The sequence below is a fragment of the Ornithorhynchus anatinus genome, chromosome 1, assembly GCF_004115215.2.
Source record: "Ornithorhynchus anatinus isolate Pmale09 chromosome 1, mOrnAna1.pri.v4, whole genome shotgun sequence".
NCBI classification, from domain to species: domain Eukaryota; kingdom Metazoa; phylum Chordata; class Mammalia; order Monotremata; family Ornithorhynchidae; genus Ornithorhynchus; species Ornithorhynchus anatinus.
Genome location: NC_041728.1, coordinates 97,581,553 through 97,600,581, shown reverse-complemented (window position 1 = coordinate 97,600,581; position 19,029 = coordinate 97,581,553). Strand labels below are relative to the sequence as shown.

The window sequence follows — 19,029 nt, the reverse complement described above, 5'->3', positions numbered from 1 at the left end:
AATCCTTTTCTAACTCAATGTGAGTGAGACTCTGATTTCATAAAATCAAACCGCAAAAAGTTGAGGGCAAAATGCAGTGTATTTAGTTGCCTAAAATCCAGTCGATTTAACCTAAGTGGAAAGTTAAATGGTCTTTCACTAATTTTACAATAGTATTGAAGGTCAATCCAGTAATTCCAATTAAAAACAAACCTCCTCATCTTTTAAAATGCCACTACTTTTGATCATAAATTCGAATGCTATTAGCCTCCCCATTTCCTAATAAGCCGCACCTCTCCCTATGTCCTGCTTCATGCTGTCTGCTTCTGCTAAACACCCCTCCCTGCCATCCCTTCTATTCGCTTTACCTAATCCCACATCTGATCTATCGATCAATCAAACTTTGGCATTTATTGAGTGCTTGCAGATTCGTCAAGTGGAATGCCACCCATCTGGAATGCACCTGTTTTCATCAAAATTATATCCCGTTCTTTTTTTTACAGTTGCTTAAAACTCATTTCCAGAAAACTTTCCTGAACCTCACCCAGTTCGAGTCACAGCAATCACTCTCTGGCCCATTGAATTTGAATTGAATTCAGATCACTGGTACCGTATATTGAATTGAAATGAAAAAGTTTAATCTGAGGAATGAAGAAAAGATAAAATCCTCAGTAATTGTTTAAGGCCTGTGTATTTTCAAGTCTGACAGTAAGCATTTGTCAAATGTTTTCAAAATGTTCTATTGTTATTAAAGAGCCTATGTCTATAGTCCTAAAATGACTAAGGTATTTTGGCAGTTATCTGCATGATTTTGAACATTTTTATGACCTCTCTGAGGGCACTTTGTATATTCTTTATAGGAGCTGTGTTGAATGCAGAAATGATGTGACTGGTTTCAAGTAGCTGCAAGAGGCAGTCACAGAGAAAGTGTCATTGGTAAAATTGCTCCCGCTTTGAAAATCATCTCACTCCCTAAAAATGATGAGCTGAATCTAAAGGCTAGTTATGAGATGTAGAACATTAAATCTGGCTCACTGGCAGAGGTAAAACCTGTTTATGAACATGCTTATTTGAACTTGTTTGAAATGGGTTACTGATCTCAGTTCAGTCTTTATTAAACATGGGTTCATATTGGAAATTCTTAACTGCATAACCCCATTCAATCTCCATCCTTGTATCCATCTGTGAACAACAACAAAAAATAGATTGTACAATTTTTTACACCAGCTCACATGCTTCATGCTTCTCAAGTTAACCGATCGCTGTACCCTCTTCTCAGCTCTTCTCATTGTCATCTTCTTGCTCATAATAACAATAATAATAATGTTGGTATTTGTTAAGTGCTTACTATATGCCAAGCACTGTTCATTCAATAGTATTTATTGAGCGCTTACTATGTGCGGAGCACTGTACTAAGCACTTGGAATGTACTATTCAGCAACAGTTAGAGACAATCCCTGCCCAATGACGGGCTCACAGTCTAAATGACTCGCTGTTCTAAGTGCTGGGGTAGATACAGGGTAATCATGTTGTCCCACGTGAGGCTCACAGTCTTAATCCCCATTTTACAGATGAGGTAACTGAGGCATCGAGAAGCGAATTGACTTGCCCAAAGTCACACAGCTGACAGGTGGTGGAGCTGGGATTAGAACCCATGACCCCTGACTCCTATGCCCGTAGTCTTTCCACTGAGCCACACTGCTCATGCCCTCCCTTTTGCCTGGATGGAACTCACTCTCTCTTCACATCCAGCAGACCACTGCTCTCCCTATCTTCAAAATCACTACTCCTCCAGGAGGCCTTCCCTGATTAACTTTTCATTTCCCCACCGTATCTTTCCAACCGCCACTTCAGCACTTCTGCATCATCTAATCACTTGGGTACTTCCCCCATCCCCATTTATACTCTACTGCTTCCCTTTAGCAGTAATTTATTTTAGTGACTGTCTCCCCTGCTAAAGTGTAAATTTCTTGAGAACAAGGATTATGTCTACTAATTCTATTGTACTCTCCCAAGCATACGGCAGATGCTCAATAAATGTTATTGATTGATTGAACTTTCCTATATTGCATGTTGTGATTTATTATTTTTTTCTACTTCAGGACCATTTGCCTTGGATTTTTCACTAAAAAACTATTAAGCTAGATTCTTCCATTGTAGTAGTTATTCCCTGGGAGTAAGTTTGACCTCTAGATTACAAGCTCACCCTCAAATAATAATAATAATGTTGGTATTTGTTAAGCACTTACTATGTGCCGAGCACTGTTCTAAGCGCTGGGGTAGATACAGAGTAATCAAGTTGTCCCACGTGAGGCTCACAGTTAATCCCCATTTGACAGATGAGGTAACTGAGGCACAGAGAAGTGAAGTGACTTGCCCAGAGTCACACAGCTGACAAGTGGCAGAGCCAGGAGTCCAACTCATGACCTCTGACTCCGAAGCCCAGGCTCTTTCCACTGAGCCACGCTGCTTCTGTGACCCTCTAGATCGTAAGCTTGTTGTGGGCAGGGAATGTGTATGCTTACTGTGATATTGTACTCTCCCTAGCATTTAGCACAGTGCTCTGCACACAGTAAGCGATCAATAAATACAACTGAATGAATGACCATTCTTGATGAAGCATTAACTTTTGTGGATCACTGCGATGAAATTTAATGTTCTCTTTAGGATTACTAAGACTTCAGTTTAGAATCCAGATGAATAATGGCGTTATATGACACAGTGACAACATATCATTATCAATGTGGTAACATTGCTTACATCATTATTCTCCTACCACTCCACATTGTCTCTTTAAGACATGGTATCTGGAGCCAAATGGTAAGGGAGGAGGTAGTCAGTCATTCATTCATTCAATCCTATTTATTGAGTGCTTACTGTGCACCGAACACTGTACTAACTGCTTGAGAGAGTACAATATTACAATAAACAGACACATTCCCTGCCCACAACAAGCTCACAGTCTCAGAATACTTAACCACCATTCTCCCTAGCTTCAAAGCCCTCCTAAATCCACACCTCTTCTAAGAGACTTTCCCTAAGCCTTCATTTCCCCTATTCACTCTTTCTTCTGAGTCGTTTAGGAACTTGGATCAATCAGGACCCCTTAAACACCCCATCCCCAGCTCCACAGTACTTATGTACACATCCTCATACTCTCCCATTTTCCCTACCTTACTTTATTTTGTCTCTCTCTTTGACTAGGCTGTAAACTCACTATGGTCAGTAGTCATAGTAGGAGGAGGAGGGGGAGGAAGTACTCTCCCAAGCACTAGTATAGTGTTCTGCACACAGTAAGTGCTCAATAAATGTGATTGATTGAATGATTAATTGTTGTAGTAGTAGTTATAGTAATAATATTTATTAAATGCTCACTGGGTGCAGAACACTGTACTGTGCTCTGGGAGAAAATAGAAAGGTGGGAATTTTCCACAACCCTCACAATCTTGGGTCTGTCAATTCTGTTGCATTTTACTCTCCCAAGGTTTACGTTCAGTACTCTGCACACAGTGAGCATTGATTGTTCGATTGAATGACTGCTGTGTTCTTGGGAGCTGTGGATTCTGCTGCAACTTCTGGTAGTGTCCCAAATTGGAATTATGGGTATTAGGAAACCTAGATTTGGGCTCTCATAGTCTAACAACATTTCCTTCAAGGTTGTAACTGGTACCCTAGTTCTTAGAGTGTTCTCAAGCAACAGCTGGCTTAGGAGTTTTCTTATAATTGAGGCTGTTTCTAGCAACCCCCCAAGAGTTGCAAAACATCTTTTTATTCCTCCCAGTGTTCCCTGGTGGCTGACAAAAATTCAGAAAGGGATTTAGAACTTTGGCAGGCACCACCTTCCATCCATCCATCCACCCATCCATCTACCCATCCATCCATCAAAGTTTGCTTCTTGGGCAGTCTATACCAGGGTTTTAGGACCCTCCAAGAAATAAAGTTCATTAAGGACAAATAGCCAAAATGAACTGAACTCAAAATAATAATATATTTATTTCACTGAATATGAAAACAAAAATGTATGAATCAATCCTAATCCAAAGACATTAAGGATATTGGCATCTTGATATTTAGCCTGCAAACTCATAAACTCACAAAAATCTAATGAAGCATAAATAATATTTTAGGTTTTGGGGTTTTTTTGGGGGGGTGCTTGTCTTCAAAGTACCTAATGAATAATTGTCATTTCTTATCTTGAGAGATGTTGCTATTCTTTTCCCTGACTTCTTGCAGAAAATTTCAATGAGTTCAGTGTTTGCTCTATCTTAATCTGCATTCTTCACCTGCTGCTCACCAGAATACATTCCATGTGTCCTCCTGAGGGAAACTTCTCACTGTTTCTCAGTCTCAATTGTCCTGCCTCAGCCCCTTATTCATGCCTGGAATTCTCTTCCTTTTCAAACCCACTAGATCACAGCTCTCCAAAGCCTTTTTGAAATTCCAGTTCCTCCTGGAGGCTTTCCCCTATTAATTTTCTTCTCTCTAGATGGTTATCCAATCAGCTACCACCTGTACATTCACACCCTCCTTTAAATTCCTGTAAACCCACAGTAAGTCTACAGCCTAGTCAAAGAGACAGACAAAATAAATTAAGGTAGGGAAAATGGTAGAGTATGAGGATATGTACATAAGTACTGTGGAGCTGGGTGTGGGGTGTTTAAGGGGTCCTAATTGATGCAAGTTCATAAATGACTCTACACCTGTACATTCACACCCTCCTGTAAGTTCTCATATGCATTTTGTTGTTACTTACCCTACATTAAAGCTTTTATTTATTCACATATCGACATTTCCTTGAGCATGGGTTTTGGAGTCAGAGGTCATGGGTTCAAATCCCGGCTCGGCCATTTGTCAGCTGTGTGACTTTGGGCAAGTCACTTAACTTCTCGGTGCCTCAGTTACCTCATCTGTAAAATGGGGATTAAGACTGTGAGCCCCACGTGGGACAACCTGATTCCCTTGTGTCTACCCCAGCGCATAGAACAGTGCTCAGCACATAGTAAGCGCTTAACAAATACCAACATTATTATTATTATTACTTTCCTCTCTAACTGTAAATAATATTTTTTCTGCATCTCCAGTTAGAATGTAAATTCCATAAGGGCAGGGATTGAGTCTTTTACTTCTGCTATACTCTCCCAGTGCTCTTCGTACAATGCTCTGAATGTCAAAGGGGTTCAATAAATACTATATTGATTTTTCTTTGGAATAATTAGATATAGAACTTAATTTATAAAAAATGATTGACTCAAAATCATTAATCATGGGTATTTATTGAGCGCTTACTATGGGCAGAACATTGTATTAAACACTTGGGAGAGTACAGTACAACACAGATGGTAGAACATTTCCTGCCCATAATGAGCTTACAGTATCTAACATTCTTAACTGGTTTTAAAATACCTGTATAAAGTGAAACAGCATTCTTGTTACAGTAAGCGTCAATACATGCCATTGATTGAATTGTCACTGTCATCATCATCATCATCGTCATCATCATCATCATCAGCAACAACATTACTTATTGAGTGCTTACTATGTGCAGAGCACCGTAACAAGAACTTGGGAGGGTACAGTATCACACAGTTGGTACACATGTTCATTGCCTACAACAAGCTTACAGTCTGGAGGGAGAAATAAACATTTATACGAATAGGTAATTAATAATAAATAATTTAAAGATATGTACGTAAGTGCTGTGGGGTTGAGGGTGGGGAAAATATCAAATACCCAAAGGTCACAGATCTAAGTGACCAGAATGAAAAGACAATATCTGCTATATGAGTGCCAAAATTACAGAATAGGTAAAATTCCAGGAGTGAAAGTGAGTTGTCATCTTGATTTCTTAATTTGTTCACGTGAATTTAGGTTTAGTAACTAATAACTGAGGAGTTTTTCTGTCTAGTGGAAATTTACCACTTAAAATTTGAGTTAAGAAATTCTCTTCCTTTGTGAAACTTTTAAGATTTTAGTATCTTTCAGGGAAATAAAGGGATTTGAGAAATGATTATGTATGCACACCAAAATTGACACTACATATTATAAATCACCCTTGCCTTCCTGAGGTTGAAATTGTCCTACCTTCTGCCTTAAACAATCATTAGTGTGCTTTGTATTGATTTATTACTTTTAGAACAGGCAAGTAAGTAAGCCAGCCTAGGAACTGATGTTTGAAACCCTCCCCTTAAATGCCCTCATTCATTCAATTGCAAGGAAATTGCCCTGCAGCAAGCATCTAGAAGGTATGAACCAAAGACCTCTGTGGTGTGACCACTTGCATTGATTTTGCAATAAATTGATTCTGCAATAAGAGCTTTATTGTTGGTTCCAACAGGAAAGGGAAAGACCTTAGATGTGGATTTGTTTTTTGATCTTTGGGAGCATGATAGTTCTTTTGTGGTGCTCATGAATGTTGAATTCTGAACCACATTTGATCTTTCTTAAAAAGTCACTCTTAGGAGCCAAGAAATATCACTTTGGGGACAATAGTGGTCAGAGTTCTGAACGTTATAGCCCAGTGTTATACAGTTGTCAACCTGAGATCTGTCGTTTAAATGCAAAGTAAGCAAATCAGAGGGTCAGGCCCATGGTCCATCCAGGACAGTATTCTTGAAGGAAATGTATAATGCCCTCTTTGATGTCAAAATTTTGTACCTCTTTTTTCTTGAATTCCTGACCTAGATCAGGTTCTCCAAATTTGGGTTTGTGGGACATTTGAGGCAAATCAGGTTGGAAATCATAGATTTTGTATACCCCTTTTCTCCCATCTTTCCTCATTCTTCCTGGGATTCCATGTATCTTCACTCATTTCTGCATTATATATATTTGGTGAAGTGCTCTGAGGCATTGAATCACAAAATGATATGCTAGAAGAGGCCTCAAAAGGTTTCTAGGGTGTCTCTGTGCAACCTTGAAATAATTTTGGTTGTTGTCTCTTGACTGTAAGCTCATTGTAAGCAGGGAAAGTGACGGTTACACTGTTATGTTGAACTCTTCCAAGCACTTAGTACAGTGCCCTGCATACAATAAATGCTCAATAAATACGATTGATTGATTGTCTTCCAGAGCCTGTCTGAGTTTTCCCTTTTATGTCTCAATGCAGGGGTATTCTAGTAGAGGTTGGGTAAAGAGGAAAGGTGTCTTTAAGATTCCTAAATGCTAGACTTCTATCTGCACACCAGTATTTTATTACAGTGCTTGCTCTATTAAGCTTGTAGTTTACAGGATCCTTTCCAACCACACTCCACCATTCCTGGTCCACCCCATCTTGCATTTGTGCAGTTCATTTCCCCCCCACGGTGAATTCCTTTGCATTTTTACTGTTAAAGTTGATCCTGTTCATATCTTTCCAGTTATTTACATGGGAAAGGTCATTTTAAATTTTACTCCATGAACCTACTCCATCCAACTTTTGACTGCAAATTCAATTAGGCAAATCAATCCATCAACTGCACTTGCTATGAGCGGAGCACTGAATTGAGCACTTGGGAGGGTGCAGTATAACAGAGCTGGTAGCCATGTTCTCTGTCCATTAAATGCCTAAGCCTGAATATGGATTCCTGTGGAATTTCATTTGATTTGCCTATACCCTTTCATTGAATTAACAGTTAGTTCTGAGACCCATGAGGAACAGGGGCTGTGATGGATAATTACTTTTTATCTGCCACTTAGTTCAGTACGTGGCACTTAACAAATATGACAAATGCTATTATTACTATCTGAGAAAGATTGTCCAGTTGTTAAATAGGTGTCCTTCCCTACCTACGTTCTTCACCTGGATGGGGCCCTGAGGCAAACTCTAAGAGCAACTACTGGTTTTCATGTTCCACTGTAGAAGGGCTAACGTGAGCTGCCTCAATACATAAAATGTAGTGTCCACCCCTATCAATTGGTACTTCTAAGGATATTCCAGTTGTAAAATGGGGATTAAGACTGAAGGAAGGGAGAGTAATTTTCTGTTGGATATGGAGAGGACATTTCAGGCCAGAAGCAGGGCATGGGCAAGAGGACAGTGGTGAGCTAGATGAGATCAAGTTTCAGTGGGTAGGTTGGCATTAGAGAAGCGAAATGTGTGGGCTGGGTTGTAATAGGAGAGCAGCAAGTTGAGGTGGGAGGGGGCGAAGTAATTAAGTGCTTTAAAGTTAGTCAGTCAATCATATTTTAATGAGTACTTACTGTGTGCAGAGGACTGTACAAAGTGATTAGGAGAGTACAATATAACAGTATACCCACACATTTCCTGCCCACAACAAGCTTACAGTCTAGCTGATGGTAAGGCTGATGATAAGAAGTCTCTATTTAATGTGAAGGTGTATGGACAACCACTGGAGATTCTTGAGGAGTAGGGAAACATGGATTGAACGTTTTTGTGAAAAAATAATCTGGGCATCAGAATGAGGTATGGATTGGAGTGGGGAAAGATGAGAGGCAGGGAGGTCAACAAGGAGGCTGATGCAGTAATCAAGACAAGGTAAGATTAACATGGTAGCAGTTTGAATGGAAAGGAAAGGGTAGATTTTAGCAATGTTGTGAAGGTTGAACTAAGGATTTAGTGATAGACTGAATATGTGGGTTGAATGAGAGAGATGAGTCCAGGATAATACCATTTTACGGTCTTTCGAGATGGGAAAATGGTGGGGCTGTCTGCAGTGATGGGAAAATCACGGCAAGGACAGGGTTTGGGTGGGAAGATAAGGAATCTGCTTTGGACAATTTTAGTTTGAGGTGTCTGTGGGACATCCAAGTAGAGATGTCTTGAAGGCAGGAGGAAATAGGAGACTGCAGAAAAGAAGATCAGGGCTGGAGATGTAGCTATGGGAATCACCCACATAGGAGTGAGCAAGTTTGTTCTCCAAGAGAAGGGATGTAGATGGAGAATAGAAGTGGACCTAGAACTGAACCTTGAGGGACTCCCACAGTTAGAGATTAACTGTTAGAGGATGAGAGGCAGAGGAGAAGCCTCTGCAAGAGACTGAGTATGAGTGGCTAGAGAGATAGAAGGAGAACCAGGAGAAGACAGTGTCAGTGAAGCTGAGGTTGGATAATGTTTCCAGGAGAAGGGGGTTGTCGACAGTGTTGAAGGCAGGTGAGAGGTTGAGGAGGAGTAAGATGGAGTAGAGGCCATTGGATTTGACAAGAAGGAGACAATTTGTGACCTTTGACAGAGTGATTCCTGTGGAGTGAAGAGGACTAAAGTCAGATTGGAGGGAGTCAAGGAGAGAACTCAGGGAGAGGAACTTAAAACAGCAGGTGTAGACAAGTTGCTCAAGGAGTTTAGAAAGGAATGGTAGGAGGGAGATGGGCCCATAACTAGAGGGAGCTGTGGTGTCAAGGAAAAGTTTTTTAGAATAGTGGAGACAAGCTGTATTGTACTCTCCCAAGCAGTTAGTAGAGTGCCTTGCACACAGTAAGCACTCAGTAAATACGATTGAGTGAATTGAATGAATGAATGAAAGGGCATGTTTGAAGGCAGTGGGGAGGAAGCCACTGGAGAATAAACAGTTAAAGATGGCAGTCAGGGAGGAAATAAGGAAGGGGGCAAGTGTTTTGATAAGGTGCAGAGGGATGGGGTCAGATACACAGGTGAAGGAACTGGATTTCGAGAGAAGGTGGGAGATCTCTTCTTGAGATACTGCTGGGGAAGATGGGAGAGTTAGAGAAGGGCAGGACGAGGGAATGACTGGAGAGGAGCAGGGGAGATTTTGAGGAGATCACGCCTGATAGTTTCAATTTCCTCAATCAAGTAGATGGCCAGGTAACTAAGGGCAAGAAATGGAAGAGCCGGGGGGTGGGGTTTGAGGATGGAGTTAAATGTCTGGACAACTGCTAAGGGCAATGGGCATGGATGTCAATAAGGATAGAGAAACAGGCAGAGAGGACAGAGTTAAAGCACACCAGGATAGACTCAAAGTGGACAAGGTTGGCCTGATATCTAGATTTCTTCCAGCAGTCTTCTGCAACTTGTGCATAGGAGCGAAGGAAGCCAACTGGAGGTGATTCAGGCTGTGGTTTAGTGGTATGAGATTGATGAAGGGATAGGGGAGTGAGTGAGTTGAGTTCAGCAGAGACAGTGGGTTGATGGCATCAATTTGGTCTTCAAGGGAGGGTAGTTTGGGTATGGTCTTCAAGGGAGGGTAGTTTGGGTATGGAGGCTAAATGGGGCATGATGATGAGAAAAATGGTTGAGGTTAAAAGATTGGAGGTCTCTGTGGGAGAACTGGACGGATTTGTGGGTGGAAGAATGTGGAAGAAAAGGCAAGTGAGGAGGCCGAGGTCAGATAGAGGGATTTCAGATTTGGTGAGGGTAGAGATTGCACAGACTAAAGATGAGATCGAATATGTATCCAAGTTAGTTGAGTGGGCGAGCACTCTCCACTTAACTTTTTGCTCACTACTGACAACGCCTCCAGTCTCCCCATCTCTCAGGCATTAGCATTATACTCAAGTCCTCCCTGTCTTTCAATTTCCACATTCATTACATCACCAAATCCTGTTTGTTTTTCCTCCATATCCCCTGCCTAGCACTCATGCATATATCTTGTAAGTACTAATTCAAGTACATATCCTCTTTCCTGCCTTCCCCCTATTTTAGTGACTGTCTTCTGCACTAAACTCTATGCTTTTTGAGGGCAGGGGTTATATATACTAATTCGATTGTACTTTCTCAAGAGCCTCATACAGCGCTCTGCACATGCTCAATAAATACTATTAATTTTGTGACCTACTCAGCCAGGTCTCTTCCCAATCAGATCTGGAAACTCCAGGGTAGCACAATAGGGCATTTGTTCTTTTTTCTTGTCTTATGCTGTTGAGTCATCTCTAACTCATAAAGACTTTATGGACCCAACTCTCCCAAAATGCCCCATTCTCCATCTGCAGTCATTCTGCTAGTGCATCCATAGTGTTTTCCTGGTAAAAATACAGAAGAATTTTACCATTGCCTTCTTCCATGCAGTAAACTTGAGTCTCTGTCCTCACCTCTCTCCCATGCTGCTGCTGTCCAGCACAAGTGAGTTTTGACTTGTAGCAGATTGCTTTCCACTCTCTAGCCACTGCCCAAGCTAGGAATGGAATGGGTATGATTCTGCTCGACTCTCCCTCCCGTAGCCAAGACTGGTAGAATACTGGAAACTCTCCAGGTGTGATCTTGAGAGGAGTTGTGGAGTTGTTCCTTTTACCAAGGGATAAAGCATCATCCTTAACACAGTGATTACTGAAGTGCATTGTCAGCTGCTAAACTCTGTACTAGACCATAGGGAATATATGATGAAAAAGCATAGACAGTCTCTACCTTCCTAGAGCACATAGTCGAAAATGAGGGAAACGCAAAAAGTATAAAAAAGTAGCAAAAAATCTACATCTGCAATCCATCAATCAATCATATTTATTGAGCACTTATTGTATGCAGAACACTGTACTAAGCACTTGGGAGAGTATAACAGAGTTGGTAATCACATTCCCTGCCCAAAAGGAGAATCTGCAGATTGAGTAAAGTCCATAATTGCCCAGTAATAATGACAAGGACACTCAGAAACAGCTCAACAGTTTACCCCTCCTCTTGGGTCTGCCCTTGGCACCCAATGTTTTGACTTTGGCCTTAATCTCTGAAGATGTTTGCTGCTCCTCCTTCGCTGTATGATTTTCCTGTGTTCAGAACGTCATTATAGGGGAGAGATGAAATATTCCCTCATGAGTTCTTCCTTATCCTAGAAAAATCAACAATGCAAATCCTTGATTTCAAGGCCCAACAAAATGGAGAAAATCACCAAGCAGAAGGCAGGATGCAGGACCCCTGCAGAAAGAGAAAAGACAACAGGGAAAGTCAGAAGCTAGAGGCAGAGACACACCTGATCACAGGACAGATGGGAGCTGACTCGGGTTTTCAACTTGATGGAAGAGCTGTCTGTCAAGTCTGCTTTCACAAGGGCCACCTGGGCCCCTTCAAGAACTGTCTTGGGAGGAATTACATGGTCCACTAGAATCACTCCAACCAGGACTGTCTTGCTCTCAACCCTCAGTCAAGGATTTTGGTGCTCTCTGAAACAGTGTTGTGATCAAGACCTCCAAGGATCCTTCAGAAAGCATTTGATGCAGGGAAATGGGGCAAGTTGATAAAGATGGCGATAACAGTGGGTCTGAAGTGGAACTTAAACCAACTGTTCAGATGCTCTGAAAAGCAGCTGACCACAATTAAGTACTTAATCAGGAAAAGAGCTGCAATTTTCTGAGGCTCAAAGTGGAAAAATCAAGATGTGCAGATGCAGAGTTACAAAGGGGGATGTCTCTATGGGCCCTGAGACCCACAGCTACTTAAATGGGATAAATTGGGCTGCTGAGACTCAGAATGGTGGAGTCACTGGGGGCTTGGTGACCGGCTCTTCCCATCTGCATGGCTGCTTCCTGTTCCTTTTGCTTTGTGGTTCCTGCCTTCCACTTTTGAAATTTAGCTTGAACTCTGCCAACAGCTTTGTCCAGGATTTCCTTGGATTTGGTTGATTTTTTTTTTTTTGCCTCCAGTTTTCTCAGCAGTGGTTTTTTTTTTTTTCATGCCGGCCAGACAGAGAACAACATCAGGACCGAAACCTTAATTCTAATCCCTACTCCTGCAGGCTGTTTCAGAACCCCTAATAGGTCAGCTACCCACAGTTCCTTCCCTGATTGCATTGTTTGTCTGGATGAAAAAGAGCAGAGGGAGGAGGGAGAAGCAGGAGAATGTGTCTGTTTATTGTTATACTGTTCTCTCCCGTATACAGTGCTCTGCACCCAATAAGTCCTCAATAAATTCAATTGAATGAATGAATGAATGAATGAATGCCTGAGTGCCCAGAGCTGTTTGTTCTCTACTCAAGAGGTCCTGACTGGCCTAAGAAACACCCCTGGATTGGTAGGGGAGGAGAAAGGAGGCTGCAAGGCACAGGCAATGTGTCTCCAGGACCTGTCCACTGTCCCAGTGGATTGCCTAGGTGTTAAGGCAGGACGGTTCTGAGGAACTAAACCTCACCCATCTGTGCTTTCAGCTTTTTCAACCCTCAATGAGCTTTCATTCTGGATACCTAGTTCCTGGATACATCTGCTCAGGTGCCCTGGGATGGATTGCTCTTCCTTCTCTGTTGGTACCAGGACTCCAGGGCCTCCAGAACACATTTTAAACTACTAATAAAGGGCTCCTGCCTCAGAGGCCAAATGGCCATGGCCATTCATTCATTCATTCACTCATTCAATTGTATTTATTGAGCACTTACTGTGAGCAGAGTACTGTACTAAGGGCTTGGGAGAGTACGATACAACAGTAAACAGACACATTCCCTGCCCACAAGAAGCTTACAGGCCAGAGGTGGGGAGACAGACATCAATACAAATAAATAGATTATAGATATGGAAATAAGTGCTTTCCCCTTCTCAGGGTCACACCTGGAGAGTTTCCAGTAGTCTATCAGTCTCGATTATGGGAGGGAGAGTCAAGCAGAGCCCTACCCATTCCATTCCTAGCTTGCGCAGTGGCTAGCGAGTGGAAGGCAATCTGCTACAAGTCAAAACTCACCCAGCCTGGGCAGCAGTGGCATGGAAGAGAGTCGAGGGCAGAGACTCAAGTTTACTGCACAGAAGGAGGTGATGGTAAACCCCTTCGTTATTTTTACAAAGAAAACTTTATGGATCCACTACCAGAATGATTGTAGATGGAGGAGGGGCATTCTGGGATAGATGTGTCCATGTCATCTCTATGGGTTGGAGATGACAGCATAAGACAAGACAAGACATAGGTGCTTTGGGGCTGGGAGTGGAGAAGAGCAAAGGGAGCAAGTCTGGATGATGCAGAAGGGAATGGGAGATGAGGAAAGGTGGGGTTTAGTCTGGGGAAGGCCACTTGGAGGAGATGTGCCTTCAATAAGGCTTTGAAGGCAGGGAGAGTAATGGTCTGTCAGATTTGAGGAGGGAGGGAGTTCCAAGCCAGAAGCAAGACATGGACTAGGGGTTGGCAGTGAGATAGGTGAGATCGAGGCACAGTGAGAAAGCTAGCACCAGAGGAGCTGGGTTGTAGAAGAGTAGTAAGAGGAGGCCACTGCCCGCCTGGAAGAGGTGGCCATTGGATTCAGCTATCCGGCCTCACCAGTACCCCGAAGTGGCATTTCTATCTGGTTTGAGGTGGGCTACCCTTTGGTGGAAGAGGGACTTTACCCAGTGATAGAGCCCCTAATTCTTCCAACAGGGATCTTGCTTTGGCTCCTGGGCTCATAGCCTGGTGTCCCCAACCCACTGCTGTGGGTACTTGGAGAGTCTGTTTCCCTTTCCCTCTGCAGTTTATCAGGGAGCACACTGTTTCTGCTGCTGTTACTGCTGCCTCTGCCACTGTCTCTTCTACTGCCTTCACTTCCATCACCACTGCCACCACCACCACTACTGTTGCAACCTGCAAAGGTCCTCAGACATGAGAGCACAGGTCTGGGAGTCAGAAGGACCTGGGTTCTAATCCCGGCTCCGCCACGTGTCTGCTGTGTGACCTTGGGCAAGTCACCTAACTTCTCTGGGTCTCAGCTACCTCATCTGTAAAATGGAGATCAAAAGTGTGAGCCCCACGAGGGACAGGGATTATGTTCAACCTGATTAACTTCTATCTACCCCAGCGCTTAGAGCAGTGCTAAGCACATAGTATTATTATTAATTATTATGAACAGATTTACAAATTGGAGGTGGTCAAGAGTGAGAAAGCCATACCATCCTGCTTCCCTCCCTGTCTCTGAGAAGAGTAAGGAAGGGCACTGGGCAAATGGCGAGAGTGAGGTGGTCAAGATAGTTACTCCTGCCTTTCTACTTTCCCACTAAGTGTCCAACATAAGAAACCAGCTGGAGGTGCTCATGAGAAGAGGAGGCATCAGGCAGGATTGAGCAGCAGTGAGACTTCAGGTAGGGACATGGTTAGAGAAACTGGAGTTGTGACAGGGCCTACAACATGGCCTAGTGGCCATGGGTTCTAATCCCAGATCCTCCATTTGTCTGCTCTGTGACCTTGGGCAAATCACTTTGCTTCTCTGTGCCTTAGTTTCCTCATCTTCAAAATGGAGATTGAGACCCACATGGGACAGGGACTGTGTCCAACCTGATTTGCTTGTATTCACCCTTGTGCTTAGTACAGTGCCTGGCACAAAGTAAGTGCTTAACAAATACCATAATGATGATGAACTCCATCCTCCTTGAGTCTGATGATGCCAATTATCTCTGTCCAGAGCCACCTTCCTCGATAGATGCCTCCTGTAGGACTCCCTCTGGGGCCATAGAAGTTAGAGCTTGGAAAGGAGCAAATGGACCATTTATCAGTTCAATGGCAGCAAAGGAGGGACAGGGAACCCCAAGAGCCCCACTTGTAGCTAAAATGCTCAAGACTAAGGGCAGTCTTAAAACCCAACATCAAATCTTCCTTGCACCCACCGCCTAATGGATGAGTTAGAGTTGGAGCTCCTAAAATGCACATGGATTATAAGAAAGTGATCTTAACACAGTGCCATTACTTTGCCCTGGACTCAGTGAAATCAATCATCTGCTGCTAGAGCCTTTTTTATGGTATTTGTAAAGTGCTCACTCTGTAACACACACTGTTCTAAGTGCTGGGGTAGATACAAGTTAATGATGATGGATACAGTCCCTATCCCACATGGGGGGCACAATCAGATATGAGGAAGAACAAGTATTGAATCCCCATTTTGCAGGGGAGGAAACTGAGGCACAGAGAGAAGTTAAGAGTCTTGCCTAAGATTATAAAGCAGACAAGTGGCAGATATGGAATTAGAATCCAGGACCTCTGGTTCCCAGGTTTGGTTCCCAGGTCCCAGCTTCCTTCCAAACTTTGGCATAGTAGATAGAGCATGGGCCTGGGCATCAGAAGGTAATGGGTTTTAATCCCGGCTCCACCACTTATCTGCTGTGACCTTGGGCAAGTCACTTCACTTCTCTGTGCTTCAGGTCCCTCATCTGTAAAATGGGGATTGAGACTGTGAGCCCCACGTGGGACAGGGACTTTCTCCAATCCAGTTTGCTTGTATCCACCCCAGCGCTTTGTACAGTGCCTGGCATATAGTAAGTGCTTAACAAATGCCATCATCATTATTATTATTAATAAAGAGGGCTTATATTTTTCACTGAGACCTGACCCACACCCACAGGCTCTACAGTGGACCTGAACCAAACCCACATAGAAATACTAGTTACCCTACCTGCAACCTTGCTGTAAATTCCTTCGGGTTGGGTGGGTTAAATCACAGCTTCACAAGTCTTTTATCTACCACCTGAGACCTCCTGTTTTCTTGCACCAGAAAACAGCTGGAGATTTGAAACCTGAAGATCCTGCTTAAAGACACCCTGCAGGTCTGGTGCTGATCCATGTGTGGCCTATGGCCATGTCTACACTGGACTTAAGGCTGGAGACATCCCCTTATGGACCCTGAGTCCATTTTCCCTAGGGGATAATTGAAATGGAAGACATTTGTTGGAATGGCCTCGGCGGGCCAATGAATCAAATAATTTCTTCTTTCTGTTTCCAGTTTGGGTGCAAAATCTTGCACAAATTCCAGAGAGCATTCTCACCTAATCAAGGGCTGCTGGGACCAGCCAGCAGACATCCATCTTGCAGAGAACAGTAGTGGCAGTTGATGTCCATGCCTCATTCTGGGTAACCTGTAGTCTAGGGAAAATGGTCACTTCCTCTCCCTGGAAGTTTCCCCTTGAATTGGGGGATCTATTCCAGCATCCCAAAGGTCTGGTTTCCAAGGGCTCAGAAGGGTTTCGAGGAAGGCAGTGAGGAAAGGTGGCTCAGGTGAGTCATGCCATCTTCCAGGGTCAGTTGAGCCATGCCGTCTTCCAGGCAAACAGCCCAGAGGGGTGAGAAATCCAGCCCCAGAATGGGTTAGCCTTCTCCGGGAATCTTGGCTCTCACCAAACTTGACCTAAAGTTTAGCCAAAGATGGCTACTTTCATTTGCTGATAGAGATTCTTCTGAGAATTGATAATGACCTTAGGCAAGATAACTTCAGCTCCCAGGGTCTTAAGTCATCTTAAATAAAGAATTCTTCTCCCCCACCCCCTTTTCTGAAGGGGCTCATGCAAGCACTGATGAATTATATTTTGTTGAATTCTCAGGACCCTCTGATGAAAGTGCCATCTGAAATAAAAAGTATCATTATTTTATTGCCTCCTTAGTCTCTAACAACTCTTTTGGGACTAAAAGTGCATATTTTCTACCAAAATGTTATTTGCAAATCTATATTCCATAATACAACAATAGAAACATTCCTATATTCAACACTGGAAATATTTGAAAAACATATTTACAATGCCTTTAGAATGCAACTAAGAAAATCTTCCATAAAAAGTCCAAATCCAGAAGAAAATGAATCACCTTGAAACAAATTCATTTTTTGATTTTCTTCGTAATGCAATCTTATAATATAAAACATGGGACCCACAAAATTGCCTTTTCACCTGATACTCGGCACTAAGGAAGACTTTTATTCTTCAGTGGCTTAACAGTCACGGAGCCAAGTGAGCTCAGTTGAATCTCAGCTGATCCACCGAGGAATACGTGTACTGTATATACATAATCTAGGTGTGATGTTTTTTGAAAGCAGAGTCATTGTCAGGAACATCTCTGCATCAAGAGGAAAACAGTATGGACAAAACAAAGCTTCTGGACATGTGCTGCTGACTCAATGGGAAGATGCAGGGACACTAAACTGGAAAAACATTCAAAGGGCAATGGCTCACTTTAAAGCACCACATCTCCTCCTGGAAGCTGTTCCTGACTAATTTCTCATTTTCCTGCCCTACTGCATCACTCGTGCATTGGAGTCTCTACCCCATATGCACTTAGGTTGCCACCCAATCCCTTCCCCCACAGCAGTTGTTTCCCCTACCTGAAATTTTTTTTAATGGCATTTGTTAAGCTCTTACTATGTGTCAGGCCCTGTTCTAAGTGCTAGGGTAGATTCAAAGTAATCAGGTTGGACAGTCCATATTGATTCACTCATTCATTCATTCGTATTTATTGAAGTCTTACTGTGTGCAAAGCACTATACTAAGCACTTGGGAAAGACAATAGAACAAGAAATCATATCCCACAGTCTTAATCTCCATTTTACAAATGAGATAACTGAGGCACAGAGAAGTTAAGTGACTTGCCCAAAGTGGCACAGCAGGCAATGGCAGACCGTGATTAGGTCCTCCAGGTTCCCAGGCCCGTGCTGTATCCACTAGGCCAGCTGCTTCTCTTATTTATCTATTCATCTTATTGTAATTTATTTTAGTGCCTGTCTCCCCCTAAATCTGTGGTAATTATTGAACACTTACTATGTGCGAACATCGTACTAAGCGCCTGGGAAAGTATAATACAATAGAGTTGGTAGATATGATTCCTGACTACAAGGACTTCATAATCTAGAGGGAGAGACAGATAAAAAATACATTACATATAGGGGAAATATCCGAATATAAGGTTATGGAGATAGCTGTGTATTAGGGGTGCTTATTAAGTGCTTAACTGGAACAGATTCTGCATAGGTTTTGAAGAAGGTAGGGCAAATATGGGAAATGAAGGCTTAGGGAAAGGTTTTTGGGAAGAAATGTGATTTGGGGAAGCTTTGAAGACAGGGGAGAGTGGTGGTCTGTCAGATATAAATGGAGAGGAAGTTCCAAACCAGAGGGAGGATGTGGGCAAGAGGTCAGTGACAGACGAGATCAAGGTACAGTAAATAGGTTGGTGTTAGGGGAGTGAGATGCACTGGCTGGTTTATTATAGATCAGTGAGGTTCTAATCCTGGCTCTGCCACTTGTCTGCTGTGTGACCTGGGACAAGCCACTTTACTTCTCTGGACCTCGGTGACCTCATCTGTAAAATGGGGATTAAGAATGTGAGCTCCACGTGGGACAACCTGATTACTTTGTATCTATCCCAGCGCTTAGAACAATGCTTGGTACATAGTAAACACTTAACCAGTACCATAATTGTTATTATTATTAATAGGTTAAAAATGAGTGAGGCTCAGTCTCATAGACAATGAGGGTGAA

The 19,029-nt window shown here is 42.8% G+C and overlaps 2 non-coding genes across 2 annotated transcripts; one reads left to right on the top strand and one right to left on the bottom strand.

Annotated features, from left to right (window-relative positions):
* Positions 1-10,997: 10,997 nt before the first annotated feature.
* LOC114816252 lies at positions 10,998-11,135 on the bottom strand. The gene has a single exon (XR_003764016.1). It is a non-coding gene; the product is annotated as a small nucleolar RNA SNORA7 (small nucleolar RNA).
* A 2,236-nt stretch (positions 11,136-13,371) lies between these two features.
* Positions 13,372-13,509, top strand: LOC114817277. Its single transcript, XR_003765134.1, has one exon. It is a non-coding gene; the product is annotated as a small nucleolar RNA SNORA7 (small nucleolar RNA).
* The last annotated feature ends 5,520 nt before the right edge of the window (positions 13,510-19,029 follow it).